Consider the following 9,734-nt stretch of genomic DNA (forward strand, 5'->3'; position numbering starts at 1 on the left):
TGTTTGCATCTCTGTCCACTGAAAGAATTACTCTAATTCTGTCAAGGTCACTCTGAGAGGGGCTATAATATGGCAGCTGTCCGTTTCCAGCCAGCACCAAGATTCCGTAATCTTTCTCGTCCACTGTGCTGGAAAATGGATGGTAGGTGGCTGGTTAACTTTCCTGCTGCAGTAAGTTCAGGGCAAAGATGTCATATGAGTGAGGATCTTTGGCACTTAAGTCTGTGTTTTTCCTTGACAACTCTCCCTGCCAAACCAGAGGGGAATGCATGCCCAGTGGGTGGTAACTACTACTGTAGCAACAGGCCAGAACATGACACCCTCTGCAGAGCAGATAAGAAAAATATCTGTGCGCCAGACCCCACTCTGCCCACTTTTGGGGGCATACTTTAGGCTGCGGCTATTATTACCAGCTTGAATGCCATTGCTAGAGAAAAATGAAAAAAACCACAGTTTGGTTTAAGCCAATCCTGGCTGCCAAACTGTGTTCCAGCCCTCTGATTGGCATGCCTAGGAGAACAGAAAACTTAAGAAATCTGCAAGAGGTCTGCGTTGTGTTGATCTTTTTCAGAGATTTAGAAGTTGCTGGATGCTTGGATGTATTGAGTGACTAATTTCCCTTCCTTTTTTCTAAAAGCTCACATGTTAAGCATTCATTTCTTAAAAACATGCCAAAAGGATAATTTTTGTCAGAGTTGAAATATTATTTTAAAATGTAAAATAAAGTCCCGATAGCAAATATTATCCATGTAGGCACTTGAATCTACATACAGCAACTTCAGAAGTATCGCCTTCTTTTGGTTTCAGGGGGAGGGGGAGGGGGAGAGGGAGAGGGAGAGGGAGAGGGAGGAAAGAATTTTCAAATGTTTCTGAAGTGTTTATTTTTCTGAGATTCAGGTTTGCTTACTGGATGAGAACGGTCAATCCAGGACAGTTGGCAGCTCCAGGTAAAAATGTGCCTATATTTGTTTTTAGTTGTGTTATGATACCTTTCAAGCCAAGGTTGCAGATTGGCAGTGCCCTGGAGAAGGGAGTGAACTGGGTAGCACCCACACCTCCCTTTAGGGAGGCCTCCATCTGAACCTGGAGCAGGGCCACACTGAAACTGACCCGCTACTCTGTGCTACACTGAGAGCAGCACCCTCAGCACCCGTCTTCACTAGAGCCTCCTCTGGATAGGCCTGTCTAGGGGCAGGTACAGATTTGCTAAATGGTGTTTGTGTGTGTCCTAGGAAGTATCTTTGTCAAATCCATAATTTAGGTTGTTAGAATGGTGATAAAACAGTATGGGAACCACTACCTGTTTTTACCATTTAGTGAAGGTGTAGGCCTTTTATTCCAGAAAAGTGCTGATCAAAAGTAAGGTATTCTGGCTTACGAAGTAGTGTGTAGTTAACCTGAAATTTAAAAAAATATATATTTTCCAAAAGTAACAATAAGTTATATTTCAACAGTTAAGTGCCTTGTGTATTATGAAACTCCTTTGATTAGTAAATCACATTATTTAAGGGCTGTTGGAAGACCAACCTCTTACTGTACAAACTGCCAACTGATCATTTGGGAAAGGAACTGAAGAGTCAGGAAGAGCTTTTTATCATACTAATGCATAAAGACACACAAAGCATGACCCAGATATGAAAAGGGGCCAGCACATTTAACAGATGCCATGCATGGCTGAGCTGAGAAGGCTGCTGCTTGGGAGTTCTAATAACGAAGAAAATAATGGGGAATGGGTTGGGGGAAACACTGCCCAGGGTGAAACACAATGGGAGACAAGGAGGATATGGGAGAAGTATGGCTCCAGAAAAAAAAGAAAAATAGGATGCAAAAAGATTCCATTTTTCTAGCTTCTACCCTCCCCTCCCCATCCTGAAAATTTGAATCCAACTAGACAACATAGTTGACTACAAAAATCCACTCTTTTCATTATGGTTATAGTTATAAGAGAATATATTAATTTGAATAATACTAGCTGCTAATAATAAACAGCCCTCAAAAAAGTACACACTTGCTGAAAGACCATAGAAATTTATCTCTTTCCAAAACCTGTAATTTAGTGTGAGGCTCTCTTCCACAAAGCAAGAAAGGAACCCAGACTCCTTCTGTTTTGTGGCTGTGTCATTTGCTAGGGCCTTGTCCTCTTCTGCATCAAAACACTGGAAGGGGGAGAAGTATAAAGAGGGCACAACTGCTTCTTTAAAACCCTGGCTCAAAAGTGACATGTAAAATACTATTCACAAATCACTGGCTAGAAAAATCATGGGCATAGTTACAGTCTATGCCTACCTATAAGGGTGTAAGAAACATCGTCTCCCTCTGTGCCCAAGAAAAAGAAGAAATGGATTTTTTGATGAACCGCTAGCCATCTACTTGAAAGCAGATAAATGCTTTATTCATCTTTGCATGAGTGCCCCTGATGTGCATGGCACGTTTGTGATAAGTAAACATTAGTGAAATAAATGAATGCTGGAGTGACTAGGGATAGCATACTACTACTACTAACTTATTGAAAGCTTAATATGCGCACCTTTCTAAGTTATTTACACATCCTATTTAACCCTCAAAGTTTTGTGTACTTTTACAGATGAGGAAACTGAGGCACAGAGATTAAGCAACTTACTGAAAGTCATTTATCTGTTAAGTGGCAAAGCTGGATTTGGAATTCAGATGCTTCATTCTTACCATGTTTTGCTACCTCCCAGAGTGTAACTTTTAATCACAACTTTTATTCATGCACACAAGAAACCAGCTTTTAGAATTTTACAACACAAGTTTAGCATAGTATAGTGTATCTCAAATTGGATTCCAGAAAGGGGTTCATTGAGATCACTAGGACAATTTTTAAGTTTTAAGTTTCCACTTTAATGATAACCTTTAAAAAAATGCTGAAGCTTAGATGACATGCAAATTTATGTATGGGGGAAAAATTATTTAATTATCTATAACTAAACTTAATTTCTAACTTGGAGTCTACGATTACACCAGGAGGACAACCGCAGATTCCTAGATCCCTCGCCCCACACCTCCAAGGTATTGTCACAATTCCATGGCCTTTCACTGAGCCCAAAATACCGAACATGGGGGGTTCTGTGGGAGAAAGTCCAACAAATAGCCATGGAAATGTGCCCCCTTCACCCTCCCACACCTCCGTTCCCCCACCCCCCAGTTTCATGCCACTGCCTCCCACTGGCCAAATCCAAGCACAAGCCAAAAGGCATGAGACTGGATGATGCAATTCATATGACCATCCTCCGAGGGCACAGATCTGGATTGAGAATGAAGAGGATAAATGGAAGATAAGCAGCACATTGAGGAAAAGAAAGCCAGAAACGGCTTTCATCTGGAGGCTTAGGGAACAGAAATCAAGAAAGCTTGCAAACAATCTCTGCTTTTCTGACCAACCAGATCTCTCCCATAAGGTCACATGCCTAGAGCCCAAGAACCTGCTTGAATGGTCTGGGTAGGAGGAAAGGGTAAGGCTGGAGATGGCCAACACAGGGAGAAATCAATGAACAATATCTGGAAATACTATCTCAGCAATATAAGCACATTTTGAATCATCTGGACAACCACCTTACAAGCTATTATTGCCACAAAATTTCAGGGCCTGCATTTACATTTAAAAATGTATTAACCCCAAGCGTTTATTTGTTCATTAACTCCTATATTCAATAAAGATTTATTGAGTATCTACCATGTGCCAGGCAATGTTCTAGATACCAAGAACACAACAGTGAAAAAGGCAAAGGGCCCACCTTCAAGCAGTAGACAGTCCAGTAATACAGTTCCTTTTTACTATTATGGGCTAATGAACAGAGGTGGGATCTCATAATGAAATAATTATTTGGGCCAAGAGAAGTCTAAATTGTATCACAATGTGCTGTACAAATCTAGGATTTTCATAGTTCAAAGAGAAAACAATAATGTGGAAATGAAATCATCACATAGCAGTTAGAAATACCAAAGTAAAAAGAATCAATACTGTATTTATACTGTCTCCATTTTATTTCAACAAAGTCATACTAATTGTCCATTATTAATGTTATTTGAGGACTTAATTTGTGTATTTGCTTTTAGTTCTATAATTATATCAATATCATAAGGCATGCTTATGTCATACATCTAGTTTTATGCTTGTTCACTTAAGAAACATTAAAATACTTTTAGTCAACACAAGGGGTCTATGTCGGACTTGATGCTATTCAAATCTCAGCTTTCCCACCTACTAGCAGGTTATTTGATCTCTATCGTTCTTGATCTCTGCCTCTATGAAATAATGAAAATACTAACACATCTTAGGGACTGTACCAGGAACTAAATGAGATAATGTGAAAGATTGTCTGGCACTTAGCATATGCATAGAAAATGCTAAGTCCCTTCTCTTTCTCATAACATTTAAAATGGGAAACTAATAAAGCCATATCTTTAAAGAACTCCTTCCTCTCAAGAAAATGAAGCCATAATTTAGCCTGGAAATTTCCAGAGTCTCAACAACTAAAAAAACTGTTCAAAATGCGAATAAAAAAGAGGAAGAAACCATCTATACCAGTGATGGCGAACCTATGACACGCGTGTCAGAGGTGACACGCGAACTCATTTTTTTGGTTGATTTTTCTTTGTTAAATGGCATTTAAATATATAAAATAAATATCAAAAATATAAGTCTTTGTTTTACTATGGTTGCAAATATCAAAAAATTTCTATATGTGACACGGCACCAGAGTTAAGTTAGGGTTTTTCAAAATGCTGACATGCAGAGCTCAAAAGGTTCGCCATCACTGATCTATACTAATAAAAGGGTAACATGCTAATTAGACCAGAGACCTTTCGGGAGACCTTCCAGACATCCTTCCGGACAAAGCCATAATGGCGCGGCCGAGGCAGTTAGAGGCGATCAGGCCAGGAGGGGAGGGCAGTTGGGGGTGAACAGGCTGGCAGGCAGAGTGGTTAGGGGCAATCAGGCAGGCAGGCAGGTGAGCAGTTAGGAGCCAGCAGTCCCCGATGGCGAGAGGGATGTTTATATTTTTAAACCAGCAGTTGGACATCCCCCGAGGGGTCCCAGAATGGAGAGGGTGTAAGCCGGTCTGAGGGACACCGCCTCCCCCCCACCCCCCGGCATGAATTTCGTGCACCGGGCCACTAGTAGCTAAATAAGCAGGCAATGCTTGCCCTGACTGGATGGCTCAGTTGGTTGAAGCACTGTCCTGTACACCAAAAGAATGCAGATTCAATTCCTGCTCAGGGCACATACCTGAGTTATACGTTCAATCCCCAGTCAGGGAGCATTCGGGAGGCAACCAATTGATATTTCTATCTCACACAGAAGTTTCTCTCTCTCTCTCTCTCTCTCTCTCTCTCTCTTCTCCCTCCCTCTACTTTCCTCTCCCTAAAATCATTAAAAACATGTCCTTGGGTGAGGATTTTTTTTAAAAAAATGCTCATTCTACAAATCTAAGTGGAGAGTCTAGCTCCCAGTTTGAGAAAGAAATGAAACGCTGAAGTTATAATCTCTCAAAATTTCTGTTCCCACATAGCATGCTCAAACAGCAATAAGCTACTTTAAGAAAAGAATTTTATGAAAAGAGTGTTGCTTCTCTATTATTTGCCCATCCTGAATACCCAAATCCTCCCTATAGTGATTTGGGAAGGGGCTGTTGCTCCTTACAAGGCCTTTACATTGGTCTTTACATTTGCAAAAACTCAAAGTTCATTTCCAGTCTCGCCTTTAAGTACAGCTGCCTATTTGATTTGTCATCCCAGGTAATGATTTTCTGCTCTCTTGACCCTACAACTCCCTGAAACTTGGGAGGTCTGTCTTGAAATGTTAGTTGCTGCTTCAGTCAGTTCTCTCCCTGTGTCCCACTCTCTCCCTTTCTCTCCCCCCGCCCCCCCACCATGACTTATCCTGGGGTCAAAGGAGATGGACTTACTTTGTTCCTTTCGGAAGGAACAATCACTGCCTTGTTGGGTTTCAAGATAAAAATGGATTTCTGCCCTGCACGGAGCAAGTTCTTCCAGTATAGCATCAGCATTACCTCCCCAATCTTCTGCTACACTACCACACACACATTCTAAGAAAAACTACTCAGTACCGTGACCCTATAACTCTGCACAAGGGCAAAAACACAACTGAACAGACTGGGGAGGGTCAACCTGGATTTAATCAGTTAGAGCAAGTGAGAAAGACATTTCAGAAGAAGCAAAAATGTAAGACATAAAAGGAAGCAAGAGTAGTTCAGTGTGACTGCAGAGTGTTTGGCTGTGAGGAGAGGCAAGATGAGAGAAGTGTAATATATAGCTATGACTTTGCAGTCAAATACATTCAAGTTCAATTACAGTTGTATAAAGGATTTTTTTTGTTGTTGATCCTTATCTGAGGATATTTTTCCCATTGATTTTTTTTTTCTTGAAAGAGTAGAAGAGAGGGGGAGGGAGGGGTGTGGAGGGGAAAGAGGGAGAAAGAGACAGAGAGAAATATCAATGTGAAAGAGAAACATTGATTGGTTGCCTCCCTCACACACTGAGACCAGGGCCAGGGATAGAACCTGCAACCCAGGTACATGCCCTTGACCAGGAATCAAAACAACAACCCTTCGGTGGGAGAGCCCACGCTTTAACCATTTAGCCACACTGGCCAGGGCTCTGAGTCTTGGTTTCCTCATTTGCATACAATATTTCAAAAAGTAAGGAACAATCATAATATCATGTATATAAAGAGTGGAAAATAATAATGTCATATAATGCAAGCTTAGCATATAGTAGCTGGTCTAAATATAAATATATTAATATACAAGGCTGGCAGGGCCACATTATGAATATTTTAGAACATGAAGCTAATTCAATTAGGTCTTAAAAGCTACTTGGAGCCACTGAAGGATTTTTAGCTGGGAATGAATTGATCAGATTTCTGTTCTCATTAATACAGACATTCAAGTATAAGGCAGTGTGCAAAGCACTGTGGGGAAGGTGTCTGAATAAAAATGCTATCCTAGTCTCCAATTCATTGCCATCAGCACTGACAATTTAGTGCAGGTCTGGTGCTGACTTCCAAACAGGAAACTCCTCACTACTTTCCATTTACAAAGTGGGTGGAAGGAACTTGGAGTTGGGTAAAGAAACATTGTAGTGGAAAGTCTACCTGGAACCAAGTGGCAGAGCCTTCTTCTAGCGCTGAGAGCAAAGTGCTTCATTTCCTTCTAAGAGTATTAAAAATTATACATGCTAAATAAGGGTCACAAAATCTCATGAAATAATCATAACTTAGTAATTCCCCCTGCTGTAAGTATGCATCACCGATTTTTCAAACTGTTATAAATAGCCAAGGAACTCCTCAAAAGAAAAACACCGAAGTCAAGATGAGCATAAAAACATTCCTGCCTCCTATAGCATGCAGCTGTTGAGTTGCTCAGAATTAATGAAAATAAAGTATTCTAACACAACAATATACTAGTACATGCCATTTTCTGTAATAACTTACTTAAAATTTCCATTGACCAAGGCAGCTGAAGATCAGTACCAGAATCCGAATCAGATAGGAATACATTCAAACACAAAAAAGCTCTCATTTTGTCTGTTTTTCCACTGTGCTACTTTATAGGAAATATTTCCATGCAAATGCTGACCTCTTGTGGTAAGAACCAATTACTTTGAAAAGCTATCATTTCAATGGAATGTAAGGTAATTTGTGTTATGGCTGGAAAGAAACGAAATGATCATATTTTAATGGGGGGGGGGGGACTCATTCACAAAATGCTTTTTCCTTGGCAATCCCAAGAACTTTCTCTTTCCTCCACAAGATTTCATATTCCTTTTGGAAATTACAAATCATATTCACTTCAACCAATGAAAGAGATTTATTCCCACTGAAAAAAAGTACAGCTATTTTTTAAATTTTCACTGCCTTACACTTTCATCAGTTTAATACTTAAGACTATATTCATTATCTGACCTGTCATTTCAGTATTACCAACAGTACTGAAATAAACATTCTTGAACATGTCTCTACACACATGCTAAGAAATCCTCTAGTGTTTATACCCTAAAATAGAATTGTTGAAGAGTATTATACATCGTCAACATTACCAGAATGCCACCTTCTTTTCCCAAATGGTTGTGCCAGATGACATTTCCATCAGCTCAGTATACAAGCTTCATCTCCTCACCAACATTCATTCATCAGGCTTTTGAATTCATGCCAATCTTATAGATGAGAAAACAATATCTCAGTATTGTTTAATGCATTATCCTGATTGAGATTAGGCATCTTTTTGTGTTTACTCTTCTGCATGAGTTTCCTGTTAAATGTCTTTTGCCAGTTATGTTGGTGCCACTTTTAACTGATTTATAGAAATGTTTAATATATTCTAGATACTAATCACTGGTTATATGAGTTGTAAATATTTTCTATCACTCCAAATCTCATCTTTCCAATTTTATTATGTATTTTGGTCAGCTAAAGTTAATTTTAATGTAGCCAAAATTGTCAATCCTTTCCTTTGTTTTTCAAATTTTGTTTCAGAAATCCCGCCCTATTGTAAAATAATTAAGAAATAATCTAAGTAATTTAGTTTTTCATTTCACACACTGTCTTTAATCCTGGAAATTTTTGACATGAAAGATTTTTTTTTTCTTTTTGCCATACCGAGGACAACCAATTGTCTCAGGATGATTTATTATACACTCTCCCATTTCCTACTGACTGTCTTATGTGATACAATAAAATATAAAGTTTCTACATAGTGGGAAGCTTTAGGGGCTCCCTATTCTCCTTCATTAGTCTCTTTCCCCAAACCCTAACTATAGGATCTTAACTGCTATTGTTACAAGTTTATATCTGGCAGGGCAAATTTAAATCTTTTTTCCAGTGTTGAGGTATAATTGACAAAAATTATATATATTTAAGGTGTATGATGTGCTGTTTTGATATACATATACATTGTGAAATCATTATCACAATCAAACTAATAACATATCACCTCATACAGTTACTTTGTTATGAGAACACCTAAGGGCCTTCTTTATTAACATATTTCAAGTACACGATACAGTATTACCTATATAATCCTATATAATAAAGAGTTAAGATGCAAATGGTTATCACACCCTCATGTCATCACGACTCAGACACTCAACACTGGGGAGAGAATAATAGGGACTAGCCATGCACAAATGAGCTCGCAAGAGAGGAATGAGGACCAGCCAGGCTGCAGCCTGGGAGAGGGACAAGCCGTCCGCCCAGCGTGCCAGGTGCCAGCAGCTGTGCCTACACCTCTGGCCTGAGGGACAAGCTGCATGCCCTGTGCTCCCGGGTGCCAGCAGCTGCACCTGCAGCCCGGGAGTGGGACAAGCTGCCCACCCTGCAGTTCCAGGGTAGCTGCAGCCTGGGTGAAGCTGCCCGCCCATGGTCCCCTGTGGCTGCAGCTGGCCCAGGTCCTGGGTGTCTGCAGCCAGCCAGAGGGAGGGAAGCCCGGGTCCCAGGTGCCTGCGACAGTCCGGAGAAGGGAATCCTGGGTCCCAGGTACGGGGTGAGGCAGAGGTGGTTAGGGGAGATCAGGCCAGCAGGGGAGCAGTTACGGGCGATCAGGCTGGTAAGGGAGCAGTTAGGGGCAATCAGGCAGGCAGAGGTGGTTAGGGGCGATTCAGACAGGCAGGCGAGCGATTAGGAGCCAGCGGTCCCAGACTGTGAGAGGCAGTCGAACATCCCCCAAGGGGTCCTGGATTGGAGAAGGAGAGCA

General features: G+C 40.7%; 1 long non-coding RNA gene across 2 annotated transcripts in view; it reads right to left on the bottom strand.

Annotated features, from left to right (window-relative positions):
- LOC102757418 overlaps positions 1-9,734 on the bottom strand; it is a 57,245-nt gene that overhangs the window by 37,571 nt on the left and 9,940 nt on the right. Inside the window, exon 1 of one of the 2 annotated variants that reach the window (XR_001513549.1) lies at positions 8,083-8,175. The exons of the other annotated variant lie outside the window; for it this stretch is intronic. This is a non-coding gene — a long non-coding RNA (uncharacterized LOC102757418). Of the gene's footprint in view, positions 1-8,082; positions 8,176-9,734 lie in introns of those variants that run through there. 2 annotated transcript variants of the gene reach the window in all.

This window comes from Myotis davidii, unplaced genomic scaffold (assembly GCF_000327345.1).
Source record: "Myotis davidii unplaced genomic scaffold, ASM32734v1 scaffold96, whole genome shotgun sequence".
Taxonomy (NCBI): domain Eukaryota; kingdom Metazoa; phylum Chordata; class Mammalia; order Chiroptera; family Vespertilionidae; genus Myotis; species Myotis davidii.